Source organism: Eumetopias jubatus, unplaced genomic scaffold, assembly GCF_037043125.1.
Source record: "Eumetopias jubatus isolate StellerSeaLion01/CBP00866 unplaced genomic scaffold, mEumJub1_p1.0 scaffold_14, whole genome shotgun sequence".
NCBI lineage: Eukaryota > Metazoa > Chordata > Mammalia > Carnivora > Otariidae > Eumetopias > Eumetopias jubatus.
In genome coordinates this window covers 17,636,753-17,654,198 of record NW_028274820.1, presented here as the reverse complement: position 1 = coordinate 17,654,198, position 17,446 = coordinate 17,636,753, and the positions used below count along the sequence as shown (strand labels likewise).

The following is a 17,446-nucleotide window of genomic DNA, read 5'->3' as shown; positions in this document are numbered from 1 at the left end:
CAAGGGATGGAGGAAAGGGGACATGGGGAGCTGTTGTCAATGGGTACAGAGTTTCAGTTTTGCAAAATGGAAGAGTTCTAGAGAGCAACAGCACAACAATGTGAACACAGTTAACAGTATGGAATGGTACACTTAAAAATGGTTAAGATGGTAAATTTTATTTTTTTTTAACCACAATTAAAATAATACAAAACACCCAGGCCTAAAGACCACGGAGCCTTCTTATAAAATTCCATAAAAGTTAACACTTTCCTACCTACCTACCTCCCACACCCATCTCTTTTTCCTATTTCCCATCCCTCTAGCTCCAACTAGAGTGGGTCAAATATCACTGCCAGTAAGAGGGAAAGAAGTACTAAAAAGAGGGGAGAGGAGGGACACCCTTTCTCCAGCAGCAGGTGGTTCATTTGTAGTAAGCCCAGTCAGGGGAAGGAGGGATGGCTTGTGTTTGGGAGACCGAAGTGCTGATCAACATACAGTGTTTAGCATTCTAATTTCTAAGATAGGACTATAATTTGTAATTTAGAGTTAACTAGGAAGGAGAAGAGTCAATAGATATGCCCAGTTTTAACCTATTGGCAGAGAAAGAAATTTCCCACTGAGCCTGTTTAAAGATACAACAGGGAAACAAAAATAAAGATGTGTTCGATGTATAGCCAATGTGTTTTACCTGTCCAGTATACTGGTTTCAAATGCTAATGTATATCATGTTAATACAGAGAAAAAGTTGGGAAGGCTGTATACTAAATGATTAAGAGTAGGCATCTTTGGAGAGCATTTGAAAGATTTTTATTCTTCACTCACTCTACATCTGTAATATTTGAATTATTTGCAAGGAGTATGTATTCATATATAACTTATGTAAGTGATATGGGGTTTTTAAAGTCAGAATTTGGAATTAACATATTATGCAGGTTTATTTTATACAGGTAATGACTTTGCCTAAATACTGTCCACTTTGTTATAACCAGACAGAGAATTTCACGGGAAAGACTAACTTTCTTTGAAATTATTGGTATCCAGCATTAAAAACAAGGCCTGGTGTGAAAACTGTGTTTTCTAACTTTTTTTCCTTTTTCTGTAGCAAAAAGAGGAAGAAGGAAATAAAAAAAGTAAAGGACAGAAGGAAGGAAGGGAGCATGAGGTAATTCTAATCTTCTTTTCCCTATAAATTCTTAAACAGAAAAGAAAACAAAAAAACAATACCAAAACCCTTACTAACTCTATCAGTTTCTGTTGATAGTGAATTTCACCAAGAGTGAACATTAGCATTTTAGTTTTGTCTGTATTATTTATCTCTTTTTAAAAGCCTCTTTATGGATAACACAATTTTATGGAGAAATTTTACATCAACATGGCGCTTTTAAGAATTACTAACAATGCCTTTATTTATTTATTTTTTTAACACAGAAAGGACATCAGCTTACTGCCACTTATAAAAAGACTAAGAAAACCTCCAATAGGTCAAAAAAGCAATCTGGAAAACTTTCTTTGAAAAAAAATAATGAAAAATGGTAAACATTGCTTTCCTGGATATTCTGCCATTATTTTGGCCCTTCCTCACATGTTATCACTAGAATCTTATAGGAGCTGCTTCCTGCCAACATAAGCATTGTGTGAAAACTTTACAAACATCACTGGGAAGAATAAACCAATGACCTCTGTATGACTTCTTAGCAACTTTGCAAGACAGAGGCCTAATTTGACATGTGGATTTGGTGGTTTGCCCAGCCTTGGCTAACATCAGGTCCACATGGAAGAGGGGTGTGCAGTGGCTCCAAACCCCAGGGAACCAGCTCAGTCTCATGTGCCATGACTCACAGTGGCAGAAGAAAGCCTCCTTCCTGGCTGTCTTGACTCACTGTGGAGCAGAAGAGGACGCTCATTGGGGTTGTGGTCCTGTTACGTGAGAGACCGCGGTGAGCTAAACAACTTCACCAAGATGCAACCAAATCCCTCAAATTAGGAGAGAACAGGATGAGAAAGACCAAATTCACTGATGGTTTGAGTTGGCAAAATTCTATGAAGTTCTAACATTAGCTCTGGGCTCATAAATCATGTTTTCCTTTGTCTTCTCGACTTCTAGTAATTAAATTGCTACAACCGAGTCGTCTTTTCAATAAATTCTACAGGAATTTCCATTCTCTTTAAGAGTGAATCAACATTTAAAGCCTATCCTGAATCAGACCCAATGTCCCAACTTGCTTCCAAGCCCATGTCTCTTCGGACAGTACATCTACTGCCCTTCCCAACAGCCATCCACTGTTGCGTTCTTCTCCAGGACTAGCGTGTTGTTTTTTTAAATCGAAACCTCCAATCCCAGATTTTTAACACTTTTACTTATATGGTAGTATCATTTTATGGGAACTAAACTATACTGTATACTCATGATTTGTCAAATTCCTAAATTACTAGAAAGATTGTCCCTTTAGATAAACTCCTTAAACTGTTCTAGTTGCAAACTAATAAATAATAAAGGGAATATAAGGAAAACATTAGACAAAATGTGTTAATCCTTCTTTTCATCATATGACCAAACATAGCCTCTCTCAGAATCTAAAGTGATTTATCAGCTTAGATAATAAAGGAAGCTATAGTTTCATGTACCATTAATAGTCAAGGCTACCCTCAAGGCTGCTCACACATTGCTACCTCTGTTTCTTTTCCTAAAATGCTTGTCCTTCTCCAACTTCCACTTACTTTCTTACTGCTTTATATTACATCCTTAAGACCCAAGTTACAATTAATCTCATATATATATTAATATTTATTTATTTGAGAAAGAGAGAGAGAGACAGGGAGAGAGCATGAGTGGGGGGGTGGGGCAGAGGGAGAGAATCTTCAAGTAGACTTCCCGCCAGCAGGGAACTCATAACCCTGATGCTGAACTGGATCTCATAACCCTGAGATCATAACTTGAGTCAAAACCAAGAATCAGATAATCAACTGACTGAGCCACCCAGGGCCCCCCCAAGTTACAATTAATCTCTTTAAGTAAATATTGGCATAGGTGCCTCACTCTGCTAGGATTTCTATTCTGTATTCCCTTTTTATTATTATTTTTGAGGTATGATTAACATACAATGTTGTATTAGTTTCAGGTGTACAACACACTGGTTTGACAATTCTATACATTACTTAGGGCTCAGAGAGTCACCATATATGTTATTACAGTATTATTGACTATATTCCCTGTACTTTTCACCAACTTATTTATTTTGTAACTGGAAGTTTGTACCTCTTAATCTCCTTTATCTATTTCACCCATCCCCTCACTTACCTCCTTTCTGGCAACCACCAGTTTGTTCTCTGTATTTAAGAGTCTGTTTGTTTGTTTCTTTGCTCATTTGCTCTGTTTTTTAGATTCCACATACAAGTAAAATCATATGGTATTTGTCTTTTTCTGTCTAACTTATTTCACTTAGCATAATACCTTCTAGGTCCATCCATGTTGTCACAAATGGCAAGCTCTCATTAATTTTATGATATACAAGACATACAAATGGCCAACAGACACCTGACATGGGGCTCACATCACTAATCATCAGGAAAATGCAAATCAAAACCACAATGAGATATTACTTCACATCTGTCAGAATGGCTAGAATCAAAAAGCCAAGAGGTAACAACTGTTGAGGATGTGGATGCACTGTTGGTGGGAATGTATACTGGTGCACCTTCTGTGGAAAACAGTATGGAGATTCCTGAGAAAATTAAAACTAGAAATACCCTGTGATCTGGTAATTCCACTACTGGATAGTGCCACCCAAAAAAACAAACACTAATTTGAAAGGTATATTCTGTATTCTCTTAATCTTGCTCGCTCTGACTTAAATCTTTACCACTTCATTTTCCAAACATGGTTTTCTCTAGTCGCTCATGACTCTTTTCCTGGTACTTCTCTGATCTCTGAATTCACTGTGTCTAAGTTTCCTTTTGGTCTTTTCTGCTTTCACCTACTCCTTAACTGATGATATTCCCCAGGATTCTGCCCTGGGTTGTCCTCCCTTTTCAATCTGTACTCCTCTTGAGTGATACCATCCTGAAGTGTCTCTCCTGAACTATCTAGGTTTATTTTATTTTTTTTAAAGATTTATTTATTTGAGAAAGAAAGAGGGAGGGGGGAGAGGGAGGGAGAAAACCTTAAGCAGGCTCCCTGCTGCGTGCAGAGCATCACACAGGGCTCCATCCCAGGACCCCAAGATCATGATCTGAGCCAAAATCAAGAGTCAGACACTCAACTGAGTGAGCCACCAGGCGCCCCTGAACTCTCTAGGTTTATAATCTAGATGCCTACTAGACACAAAATTCCAAATCAACCACACCTATTTCAAACATAAAATGTTCAAAAGGGAGTTTATAACACAGACCCTATCCAATCCAGCTTTCCACCTGAATTCTTGATGAAGTTAATGGTAAAATCCCCTCTTCCCTATTCTTATTTTCCCAAATAAATAGTCAAATCTTGTCCATTTTATTTCTTTAATAGCTTACATACATAATCATTGCTTCCTTTCCAATCCATATGAATGCATTTTACTGATTTCCTTATAAACATAACTACTGCAAGCCTGCATATCCCATAGAGACTAACTAGTGGCAGCATAGAGGACAGATTAAATAGGAGCACTGTATTGCATGAACATTGTAAAATGCTTATTCGTTGTATCATCATTCAGCAAATATTTCTAAAAACCTGATCTGGGACAGAAAAAAGGTGTAGCTAGCCAAATGGAAAGTCGGACGAGGCGTGGCAGATGAGTTGGGCAGAGAGTGGTAGAATTTTCTGTATTAAGTTCTATATTTACATTTACATAGCTTTGGTAGAATGCTGTAAATATGTTTCATGTAATTTCGATAATTCTCTCATATTTAAAATAGCTATAGGTCTCTCCACTACCTCAAATCCATGGATGTTTTCTTTGGAGCAGGAATAGGTCAGTGAATTGCTATTTTTTTAAACTGAAGTGAAATTCACATAACATAAAATTAACATTTTAAGTAAACAATTCAGTGGTGTTTATTTAGTGCACTCCAAACATTGTGCAACCACCCTCTATAAAGTTCTAAAACATTTTTGTTACTCCAAAGGAAAAACTCTTATCCCTCAAGCACTTGTTCCCATTCTAGTCCCCCTTCCCTGATAAACATAAATGTACATTCTCTCTATGGATTTACCTATTCTGGATATTTCATATAAATGGCATCATACAATACATGATCTTTTGTGTTTTATTTTTTTCACTTAGCATAATGTTTTCAAGGTTCATTCACATTGTAGCATGTTTCAGTACTTCATTCCTTTTTATGGCTAAATATTCCATTGTATCTATTTACCAAATTTTGCTTACCCATTCATTTATTGATGGATGTTTTAGCTGTTTCCACCTCTTGGCTATAGTGAATAGTGCTGCTGTGAATATGTGTGTACATGTATTTATTTGACCGTTTTTTTTTTTTTATTTTGTGTATACACCTATAAGTAGAAATGTTGGGTCATACTATGTATAACTTTTGGAAGAACACCAAATATTTTTCACAAAAAATGCATCATTTTACATTCCCAGCAACCATGGACAAGGGTTCCAATTTTTCCACATCCTTGCTAATACTTTTTTTTAAAGTTTTTATTGTTATGTTAATCACCATACATTACATCATTAGTTTTTGATGTAGTGTTCCATGATTCATTGTTTGTGCATAACACCCAGTGCTCCACGCAGAATGTGCCCTCTTTAATACCCATCACCAGGCTAACCCATCCCCCCACCCCCCTCCCCTCTAGAACCCTGTTTGTTTTTCAGAGTCCATCGTCTCTCATGGTTCGTCTCCCCCTCTGACTTACTCCCCTTCATTCTTCCCCTCCTGCTATCTTCTTCTCCTTTTTTTTTCTTAACATATATTGATTATTTGTTTCAGAGGTACAGATCTTGTACAATTCACAGTGCTCACCATAGCACATACCCTCCCCAATATCTATCATCCAGCCACCCAATCCCTCCCACCCCCCACCACTCCAGCAAACCTCAGTTTGTTTCCTGAGATTAAGAATTCCTCATATCAGTGAGGTCATATGATACATGTCTTTCTCTGATTGACTTATTTCACTCAGCATAACACCCTCCAGTTCCATCCAGGTCGCTGCAAATGGCAAGATCTCATTCCTTTTGTTGGCTGCATAATATTCCATTGTGTATATATACCACTTCTTCTTTAGCCATTCATCTGTCGATGGACATCTTGACTCTTTCCACAGTTGGGCTATTGTGGATATTGCTGCTATAAACATTGCGGTGCACGTGCCCCTTCGGATCCCTACATTTGTATCTTTGGGGTAAATACCCAGTAGTGCAATTGCTGGATTGTATGGTAGCTCTATTTTCAACTGTTTGACGAACCTCCATACTGTTTTCCAGAGTGGTTGCACCAGCTTGCATTCCCACCAACAGTGTAGGAGGGTTCCCCTTTCTCCGCATCCCCACCAACATCTGTCGTTTCCTGACTTGTTAATTTTACTTTGCTAATACTTTTATTTTCCCTTTTTATTGGGGGGACTGTTTTTGTTTTGTTTTGTTTGCCATTCTAGTGGGTGTGAAGTGGTACTTCACTGGGGTTTTGATGTTCATTTCCCTAATAATTAATGATGGATATTGAGTATCTTTTCATGTCTCATTGGCCAATCGTGTATCTTCTTTGAATAAATGTCTATTCAAGTCCTTTGCCTATTTTTTTATTTGTCTTTTGTTGCTGAGTCATGGAGTTCTTTATATAATCTGGATACTAGACTCTTATCAGATACATTATTCGCAAATATTTTCTACAATTCTGAAGGTTATTTTTTCACTTTCTTTTTTTTTAAGATTTTATTTATTTATTTGACAGAGAGACAGACAGAAGAGCACAAGCAGAGGGAATGTCACGGGGAGAGGGAGAAGCAGGCTCTGCACTGAGCAGGGAGCTTGATGTGGGACTCGATCCCAGGACGCTGGGATCATGACCTGAGCCGAAGGCAGACGCTTAACCATCTGAGCCACCCAGGTACCCTCACTTTCTTGATATTGTTCTCTGACGCACAAAACTTTTTAATTTTGATGAAGTTCATTTTATTTATTTTTGTTGTTTTTCAAACTTTTGTTGTCAAATCTAAGAATCCACTGTTAAGTCCAAGGACGTAAAGATTTACCCCTATGTTTTCTTCTTAGAGTTTTATGGTTTTACCTCTTATATTTAGGTTATTGGCTCTTTCTGAGATAATTTTATATATATATGTATATGTACATATATATACACACACAAAAATATATGTATCAGTGAGTCAGGGGTCCAATTCTATTCTTTTGCATATATATGCCCAGTTGTCCCAGAATGATTTGTTGAATACACTATTCTTTACCCTATTGAATGGTGTTGGCGTCTTTGTTGAAAATCACTGTGCTACAGATGTTTGGGCTTATTTCTGGACTCTCAATTCTATTCCATTGATCTATATGTCTCTATTCCAGTATCATACTTTCTTTATTATTATAGCCTTGTTGTAAGTTTTAAAACCAAAAAGTATGAATTCCCCAAATTCATTCTTCTTTTTCAAGACTGATCTATTTGGACCCCCTTGCAATTCTATATGAATCGGAAGATCAGCTTTTCCCTTCCAAAAAAATGCTATTGACATTTTGGTAGAGATTGTACTGAATCTGTAGATGACTGAGAAGTACTGCCATCTTAATAATACTGTTTTCAATCTATGGACATGAGATGTCATTCCATTTATTTAGTTCTTAAATTTCTTTCAGAAATGTCTTATAGATTCCAGTATAGAAGCCTTTCACCTCATTGGTTAAATTCATTCCTATTTTTTTTATGCTCATGTAAATGGAATTGTTTTCTTAATTCCATTTTCTTATTGTTTATGCTAGTGTATAGAAATACCTGATCAGAAACACACCTGATTTTTTGAGGTGATGTTGTACCTGCAACTTTGCTGAAATCATTTATTAGCTCTAGTAGGATTTTTAAAAAATTCTTTGGATTTTCTATATATAGGGTTATACTGCCTGTGAATACCTATAGTTTTACTTCTTCCTTTCCAATTTGGATACCTTTTATTTCTGCTCTGTTCTTTTTCTACCCAGGGACCAGGGTCCCATACTGGGAATAGAGGCTCCCATCTTCAAGATCACTACAGAACCAGGAGGGGCCTGGTCAAGGGCAAGTAAAAACACCCGAAACTATTTTACAATTACAAAGTTGCCTTTTCCTGAATTCAACAGGTGCTTGTGTTGTAAACTTTTGTCTGTTTTCCAGACTTCTGAGAGAGTTGATTCCGACAGTTTTTGCCTAATTTTTTAATGTTTCTGTGGACGAGTAGGTTATTGGAGCTGCCTACTCCACCATTTTCACCTTTGTCATTCCAAATATTTTTCTTGTGGGGCACATCACTATTTTAGGCTATGGGACACCAAAATAATATTATTCACACCTGTCAACATACTCAATCCATTTTGAGCTATAACTGACTATTTGGTATCAGACCAACTTCCTACCAAGAATAACCACAATACTGGATTAAGTATGAAAAGAAAACAGTTGCATCAATGAGTAACCAGGAGAGACAGCATAGGTATCTCATCTTAGATAGTGTAGTAGAGATTTTTGGCACCAGCAGACATACTCCAAAACTTAGCAAAGACTGCAATAATTTCAAATGTAATCCCAAAAAAGCAAAAAGTAATAAAAGACAAAGTAAAGGAAAAATATATGGATAAATCTAAATTCCTCTATATGAAATAAAATAATATTTTGTTGAGTTCTTAAATTTAATAGAATTTAAAATACATGACAAAAATTGCCCAAAAATCAGGAGTTGGGTAAATGAAATTAATGTTCTAAAGTCCTTGAATTTTCCAGAAATTAGAAAAAGTATTAATTTGTAGTACATTCTAGTAAAATAAATATTTTATAATGATCAAGGAAGCCACAGAGTAAGAAAAATACACACAATACATATATCTGACATAGGAATCATATCTAAAATACAGAAAAACCTCCTTGAAATGACACAGGTGGTCTATTTTTTATTTATTTTATTTATTTATTTAAAGATTTTATTTATTTATTTGAGAGAGAGAGAATGAGAGATAGAGAGCAGGAGAGGGAAGAGGGTCAGAGGGAGAAGCAGACTCCCTGCTGAGCAGGGAGCCCAATGTGGGACTCGATCCCGGGACTCCAGGATCATGACCTGAGCCGAAGGCAGTCGCTTAACCAACTGAGCCACCCAGGCGCCCCAGGTGGTCTATTTTTTATTATTTTAAAATAATGTATTATACGTTTCACGGGTATGTCTGTGATTCATCAGTCTTACACAATACACAGTGCTCACCACAACACATACTAATTTTAAATTGAGCAAAAGACTTGAACAAGTGGCATATAGACATATGAAAAAGTGCTAAACTCTTTTTGTCATACAGGAAATGCAAATTAAATCTACAATGTGATGCCCCCATGTACGCATCAGAATGTTTAACATCACAAAAAGACTTCCATGCTGTTTTCCATAGTGGCTGTACCATTTTACATCCCCACAGTGTACACAAATCCTAATTTCTCCACATCCCATCAGCACTTGTTATCTTTTGTTAATATCCATCCTAACTGGTATGGGGTGTGTATCTCATAGTGATTTTGATTTGCATTTCTCTGATTAGTGATGTGAAGCACATTTTCATATATCTGTTGGCCATTTGTATGTTTTCTATCAAGAAATGTCTATTCAAGTCCTTTGCCTCTTTTTTAATTGGGCTATTTTTTTTTAATTAAAGAGTTGTAGGAGTTTTGCAGGGAGGGGGACTATATAAGGAGTTCCGTATATGTATTTTGTGGGGAGGGGAGCTAATACCTTATAAGATATGTGGCTTGCAAATATTTTCTTCCATTTTTAGGCTGCTTTTCCATTGTGCTTTTTCCCTTTGTTGTGAAAAAGCTTTCGTTTTGTTTTGTTTTTGATGTCCAGTCCATATAACTATGAAATCATGGCTAAGACTAACATCATGAAGTTCTTCCCCTGTTTTCCTCTAGAAGTTTTACAGTTTCAGGTCTTATATTTAAAGTTTTAAACCATTTTGAGTTGGTTTTTGTGTTTGTTGTGAGATAGGAGTTTATTTTCATACCTCTACATGTGGATATCTAGTTTTTCCAACCCCATTTGTTGGAGACATTATGCTTTTCCCATTGTGTATTCTTGACACCACTGTTTAAGATTAGTTGCCTATATATGTGTGGGTTTATTTCCAGGCTCTCTAGTATGTTCTATTAGTTTATGAGTCTTTTTATGCCAGTATCATATTAACTATGGCTGCTTTGTAATATATTTTGAAATCAGGAAGTGTGATGCCTCCAGCTTTGTTCTTCTTTCTCAAGGTTGCTTTGGCTATTCTGGGTCTTTTGTTGTTCTACATAAATTTTAGGATTATTTTTTCTATTTCTGTATAAAATGCCATTGGAATTTTGAGGAGACTAGCACTGAATATGTAGATTGCTTTGGTAGTATGTCATTTTAATAATATTAAGCCTTTCAGTCCATGAACGTAAAGTGTCTTTTCACTTTTTTATGTATTTTTTTAAAGATTTTATTTATTTATTTGAGAGAGAGAGAGAGAGAGAGAGAGAGAGTGTGCATGTATGAGAGAGCACAAGTGGTGGAAAGGGAGAAGGAGGCTGCCCATTGAGCAGGGAGCCCGATGCAGGGCTCCATCCCAGGACCCTGGGATCATGACCTGAGCCAAAGGCAGATGCTTAACCAACTGAGCCATCCAGGTGCCCCTGTGTTTTCTTTAATTGGTTTCATTAGTGTATTATAATTTTCAGTGTACAAATCTTTCATCTCCTAAATATTTTGTTGCTTTTGATGCTAATGTAACTGAGAACATTTACCTAATTTACTTTTTGGATAATTCATTGCTAGTGTATGGAAACGCAACTGATTTTTTTTTAAAGATTTATTTATTTACTTGAGAGAGAGAGAGGGCGCACAAGCAGGGGGAGTGGCAGAGGAAGAGGGAGAAGCAGGCTCCCTGCTGAGCAGGGAGCCCAATGCAGGGCTCAATCCCAGGACCCCAGGATCATGACCTAAGATGAAGGCAGATGCTTAACGTACTGTGCCACCCAGGTGCCCCAGCAACTGACTTTTGTATGGTGATTTTTATATCCTGCAACTATCCTAGATGCATTTATTCATTCTAACAGATATGTGTGTGTGCACGCACACGTGTGTGTAATCATTAGGGTTTTATATATATGATCATATAATCTGCAAACAGACAATTTACTTCTTTTCCAACTTGGATGCATTTTATTTCTTTTTCATGTCTAACTGCTCTGGCTAGGACTTCCAGTAGTATGTTGAATAGAAGTAGTGAGAAAGGGTACCTTTGTCTTGTTCCTGATCTTAGAGGAAAAGTCTTTAGTTTCTCACTATTAAGCAGAGGTTAGCTGTAGGCTTGTCATATATGGCCTTCATTATGTTGCAGTGTATTCTTTCTATACTTGAGAGTTTTAACATGAAGGGATATTGAATTTTGTCAAATACATTTTCTGCATCTATTGAGATGATCATATGATTTTTATCCTTCATTCTGTTAATATGTTTATTGATTTGCATTCTGGCATCCCAGGAATAAATTTTATTTGATCACAGTATATGATCCTTTTAATATGCCATTGAATTCTGTTTGCTAGAATTTTTGTCCCAAATTTTTGCATCTAGAATTTTTTTTAGATTTTTGCATCTGTGTTCATCAGATATGGACCTGCAGTTTTGTTTTCTTGCAGTGCCTTTTTCTGGTTTTGGTATCAGTGTAATGCAGGTCTCATACCATGAGTTTGGAAGTGTTGCTTCTCTTTAATTTTTTGGAAGAATTTGAGAAGGAATGGTATTAATCCTTTTATGTGTTTGATAGAATTCACCAATGATGCCATCTGGTCCTAGGCTTTTCTTTGTTGGGAGGTTTTTGATTACTGATTTAATTTCCTTACTTGTCTATTAGTCTGTTCATATTTTCTGTTTCTTCTACCATATGATCCAATAATTCCATTCCTGAGTATATATCCAAACTGAAATCAGGATCTCAAAGAGATATCTGCACTGCCATGTTTATTGCAGCATGATTCACAAGAGTCATGATTTAGAAACAATCCAAATTACCATCAACAGATGAATGAGTAAAGACAATGTGGCAGATGCATACAATACAATGTTATTCAGCCTTAAAAAAGGAAGGAAATTCTACCATTTGTGACATCATGCATAGACTAGAAAACATTATGCATTTTTCAAGCATTTAAAAATAATGCATTATCTATACCCCTACATTTTTATCAAAATTCATTTTTCATTTTAAATGTCCTTTTATCTAAGTAACAATTGCTTTGAAGCAAAAGCTAAACTGTTAATCCATGCATTTCTGGCCTTACAAATTTAACTGGGTAACAAATGATTGCATTATCTAGTTCTAATTGCTTAAAAGTCATGTGATAGGCCAGTTGCACAACCAGAGACATGTTCTTACTCTGACATTGTTTCACTTAGTTCAATCATCACTTTTTTTTACAGCATCTGTCTTGCCCAGACAATTCTTAGGGATTTCTGGAATACAAAATCCAGGGCAAGAGGGGCTGCAGACAGAAAGGAGTTGAAGGTGACCCATAGTCACTGCAGCATCTCTTACCTGCTGTGGTCCCCTCACGATGATTATCCTCAGGGCAGACACTGAAGACCAGCCCAGTTTGGGGCTTTCATGAGGTTTCGTGTGAGGAACAGGAGACATCGTATCACCATGGAAAATATTATGCCTGGAAATAAGTCAGTCACAGAACAAATCCTGCATGATTCCTCTTATATGAAAAATCTATTTTAGCACATAGTTAACAACAGGGTGCTGTGCACTTAAAAACTTGTTAAGAAGGTAGATCTCATGCTATGTGCTCTTACCAACAAGTACAACAACAAAAGCAAGGGGATACAAGAAATATTTTAGTGGTGATGGGTATGTTTATTATCTTCTTTGTGGTGACGGTATATGCATATGTCTAAGCTCCTTAAGATTTATATGTTAAATATATGAGACTTTTTGTATATTCAATTTGTCTCAACAAAATTGAAAACAAAGAAAAAAAGAGGATGAGCACAAAACAAAACTGAGAATATGCATTGGCAAAGATGTAGAGCAACTGGAATTTTCATTCATTGCTAGTGAGTTGTAAATTGGTAAACCAAAACACTATGTGGCAGGGTCTACTAACAGTGAATATATGCATATCCTGTGGCACAGTAATACTACTTCTAGGAAAATCAAATGTGTAACTATGTGCATCAACAGAGATCTACAAGAATATTCATAGTACTATCACTTGTGGCCACCCCAAACTTCAAACAACTTAACGTCAAGCAATATTAGAATAAATAGAGAAACTTTGGAAGTATATAAAACAATGAAAACAAACTACTAAATTCTTTAATATGAATCAATATTACAAACATATTATTGAGCAAAAAGAGCCACACAAGAGTACATATTACCTGTGTCCATTTACAAAGGTTCAGGCAGGCAAAACTAATTTTGGTGGTAAAATTCAGAATAGTAGCTATTTGTGTGTAGCAATGCAATGACTAAGACAAGTATGAGGAGAGATTCTATATTCCTGATAAATTTTCAAAATCTTCGTCTAGGAAATGCTTACACAAGTTCATTCATTTTCCTACCACGGCATACACTCATGATTACTGCACTTCTTTGCACACGTTATCCCTCAAAAATTTTTTCACGCTGATCAATCCAGAAATTTTTTTAAGTTATATTTTTTCTATTTTAGCAAGGGTGTAGGGAGTTGCTCATATATTAGAGGTAGGAATGTAAGTTGTAACAGCTACTTAAAGGAGCAAATGAAAGAATCTACTATGAAGATTTAGAATCTACTATGAAGAATCTACTATGAAGATTCTCTATCCAGCACGTTCACTTGCTAGTATTTCTACCCTGGAGAACACTTGGATATAGGTACCAAAAGGAGCATGCACTTAATTTTGAATGTGGCAATGCTTCTAATAGAAAAACAAAAAAGAAATGAAGTACATATCCAAGGGTAAGGAAATCATAAACTGTATCTATTGGTTCCGAGGACTACTATGCAGGATTTTAAAAGAATGAGGTAGATCTATATAGAATTAAGGAAAAATCTCAAGGATATAATGTTGATTTGAAAAAAGGTCTACACGTATGTAAATGCATAGGAACTAGGAGTCATCATATAGGGAATGGGTTTGTAATTAGTGCCTGAAAAGGATTTTAGCCTATTTCCAACGTTTACATTTATTATTATGTGTAACTTAATAGCACTTAGAAGTCTTCTTTGAAAAGACTATCTAACCAGAAAGTAATAGTGGTTCCCTTCAGCGGAATAATTTTCACTATATGACCTTCAACACCTTTAAATATTTGAACGATATAACTATAGCACCTATTGGTAAAAAGTTCAGTTAAAACTTAAAGGTAATTTGAATTAAAACATAATTAAAAAGCGCCCCACTTCGTGGGAAAACATACAAATATAATCAAATGTGACTACTATTAAGATCGGACTGTTAATTATGCGACAGGATCACAGAGAAAGGGGTCTCCTAAATAAGTCTGGGGACGTGAAGGGAATTCAAAGTGGAGGTGACGCTTGAACAGAGAAACGGAAGGTCCTACTTTTTCATTCCTGGAGAGCTCAGTGCGAGGTGCCTGGGGCCCTGAAATCCAGGCCAAGACTATTTTCCACGAACCGGAACCTAAATTCCCACCAAGAGACTGCAGGGAAGGGAAAGAAGCAGAATCCCCAACAAGGGGTAAGCGGCTGCTTAACAAAACGGTGTGGGACAACGCTCACTCAAGTCCAACCGGCTCGGGGCTTTCAGAACGAATTCCCGATTACCACCCTCCCCTCCGGCCAAACCAGCCCGCCCTCTCCCGCCTTCCCGTGTCGCTTACTGGGCAGCAAATGATCGACAGACCCATCCACCAATCGTCGGCTCTGTTAGGGGTCCTGCAGGCCCCAGCCTAGTCTTTGGTCCCTCGGGCGAGATGAGCCTCGGTGCGTCGACGTCAGCGTGTTGACGTCACGGGCCGGGTACTCGAGGAGGACAGCGGGTGGCTGGCTGACTGCGGGTGGTGGGCTGCGCGTCGGCTGCGGGGCTTGGTCCCGGGTCCCGCCCCGCCAAGCCCCGCCCCTCCGCCCGCTAGGACTCCCGCGGGCGCAACCACGGAACTGCTGTCCCCGGGCCAGCCTGGGGCGGCCGGCCCGAAACCACCCGATAAGGTAGGCTGGGTTTCTCGTCACCCTATTTGACAGATTGGAAAACTGAGTCAGCCGGGAACAGATGACTTGCCCGGGGCTCACGGGAGACCCGTGAACGCAGGCCAGAGCCCGAGCGTCGGGGTGTTTGCCGAGTGCTGCGCGGTCCTCGGGGAGGAGGAGGGGCTAGGCAGGCTGTGTTTATAAAGGATGCAAAAGTGAAGCTGTAGAATGCTGAGTCCCACCTCGTTCCAGTGCTTGGGCTGGGATGCTGGGACTGGATGCAGGTAGTGAGGTCTGCATTCCTTCGCCCTGCGGACCCCGAGGAGTTCTCCGTGGGGTCCCGCCCAGTGCTGGCGCCATGGGCCCTCCAGAGTTACCACAACGGTGACTAGGGTGATGTGTGGGTTATACAGACGAGGTCGATCATTGGCCTCTTTTATTCATTAAGAAAATCTGTGTTCAAAACAAAACAAAATTTAAAAATCAAAGTACAAGTTATGAGTGTTGTGGCCCTAGTTTCATTTCACTGCCTTGCCCACTCATGGTATCCAGCCATATTTTGAAATCTCCGTAGCATGCTTATTTTTGCTTAGGATTTTCTAGAAAGAGACTTTTTTTTCTCTTTTGTTCAAATATGGGTTAACATTGTGGAACTTTTCTGACCCTTCCGTTAATGTGCCAGTTATTCACCGTGTCATTTGTCTTCTGTTTCACAGATGGAATCACTGAATTCATCACTTGACTCAGTAATAGTTGGATAAGTTTAGCAAGGTAACGAAGTAACAGGTCTTATCTCTCAAATATACTGGAATTAGTTCAGATTGTTTACCTCAGAATCTTTGTTGAAAAGGGTTCTGAAAGATAATTCCCATCTATATACCATCTACCCATCCACCCTTTTTCTAAAAGCAGGATCTCCAAAAATAAAACTTTTACTATGCTTGCTTTATTTATAGACTCATGCCCATAAAGTGAAAATGTGCAGTGTACGATATATGCGTACATATATATTTTCATAAAAAAATTCATTCTCTTTAAATCTTGCTATCTAAAACATTGAACTTTTAAGCCTGCATGATTGCGTAAAACTGCATTGAAGAAGTGAAATTGAAGTCACTTTGGGGGACTTTTTCTTACTTATGTTCACATGATGGCAATTTTAATCATTTCAATTTATTCTTTGAACAAGTTTACCAGATGAATACCTCATATATGCCACATATTGGTTTAAGGTGTTGGAGATTGATTGTTGATTACTTAGGGTTCCTGCCCTCAAAGACCTTCCATTTTGGTGGAGACACAATAAACATGTAAACAAAATGACTATTTTAGATAATGATAAATGATAGAAAAATAGTTCAGGATAAGGGGATAGAGTGTGACTGGGATGTGGGGGAGAAGAGGGAATTTAGATATGGTGATCAGAGAAGGCTTTGAGGAAGTCACAGTTTCATGAGACCTGAATGTTTAGAATGAGTCAGCCATGGGAAGATCTGGTGGAAGTTTCCAGGCAGACACTGCAGTGCAAAGGAGCTAAAGGAAAAATGGGCTTAGCATGTTCCAGGGGTAGAAGAGAAGCCATTTGGAATGGCGTGAACCTCGGAGAGAGTGAGGTGGGGGGAGATGACACTTGAGAGGTGGGCATGAGCTGCATCATCCGAACCCGGTGCAGACAGGCAAAAGGCCTAGGATTTGTGTATTGCCAAATCCTTCTTTATTTAATGATGCTCATAGACTCTAGCCAGCTCTCTGTTTTATTTTAGTTATGAAATCATTACAGCAATTCATTATATATATTTTTTCACCAATAGTCTTCTCTCTTAATGAAAATATGTCTTCCCTCGAGCACTGTGTCCCATGCTGTTTTTTTCCTGTTCATTATTATGTGCAGGACTCTCAGCCTCTGCTTATCTTCAGCTCCCTGCTTTTATCCTTCCTTCCTATGAGTCCTCCAGGATTGTCTTTATGTGTTTGCCCTTTGGAAAGGACTGGCAGTCAATCCCTGCTCTTGTCCAAGCTGAGTTCTAGGAAACTGCATTGTCAAGTGGATTACCATTTTCCATCAGAACTTTTAACTGATCAGAGACTTAATGTCTGCCTTTATTTAGTGCCCACA

General features: G+C 37.9%; 1 protein-coding gene and 1 long non-coding RNA gene across 4 annotated transcripts in view; one reads left to right on the top strand and one right to left on the bottom strand.

The window, feature by feature from the left end:
• LOC148162491 (uncharacterized) overlaps nucleotides 1-15,185 on the bottom strand; it is a 117,011-nt gene extending 101,826 nt beyond the window's left edge. The window contains exons 1-2 of the long non-coding RNA XR_015766744.1: nucleotides 15,024-15,185; nucleotides 12,723-12,846 (exon numbers count right to left, since the gene is read on the bottom strand). This is a non-coding gene — a long non-coding RNA (uncharacterized LOC148162491). The remainder of the gene's footprint in view (nucleotides 1-12,722; nucleotides 12,847-15,023) is intronic.
• An 84-nt stretch (nucleotides 15,186-15,269) lies between these two features.
• The window catches only part of STARD3NL (STARD3 N-terminal like), a 58,554-nt gene continuing 56,377 nt past the window's right edge, over nucleotides 15,270-17,446 (top strand). For 2 of the 3 annotated variants that reach the window (XM_028095328.2, XM_028095325.2), the window contains exon 1: nucleotides 15,270-15,351. The gene's annotated coding sequence lies outside the window, so the exon portion shown is untranslated. Of the gene's footprint in view, nucleotides 15,352-16,046; nucleotides 16,102-17,446 lie in introns of all 3 variants that reach the window. The other variant, XM_028095326.2, reaches the window with a different exon arrangement.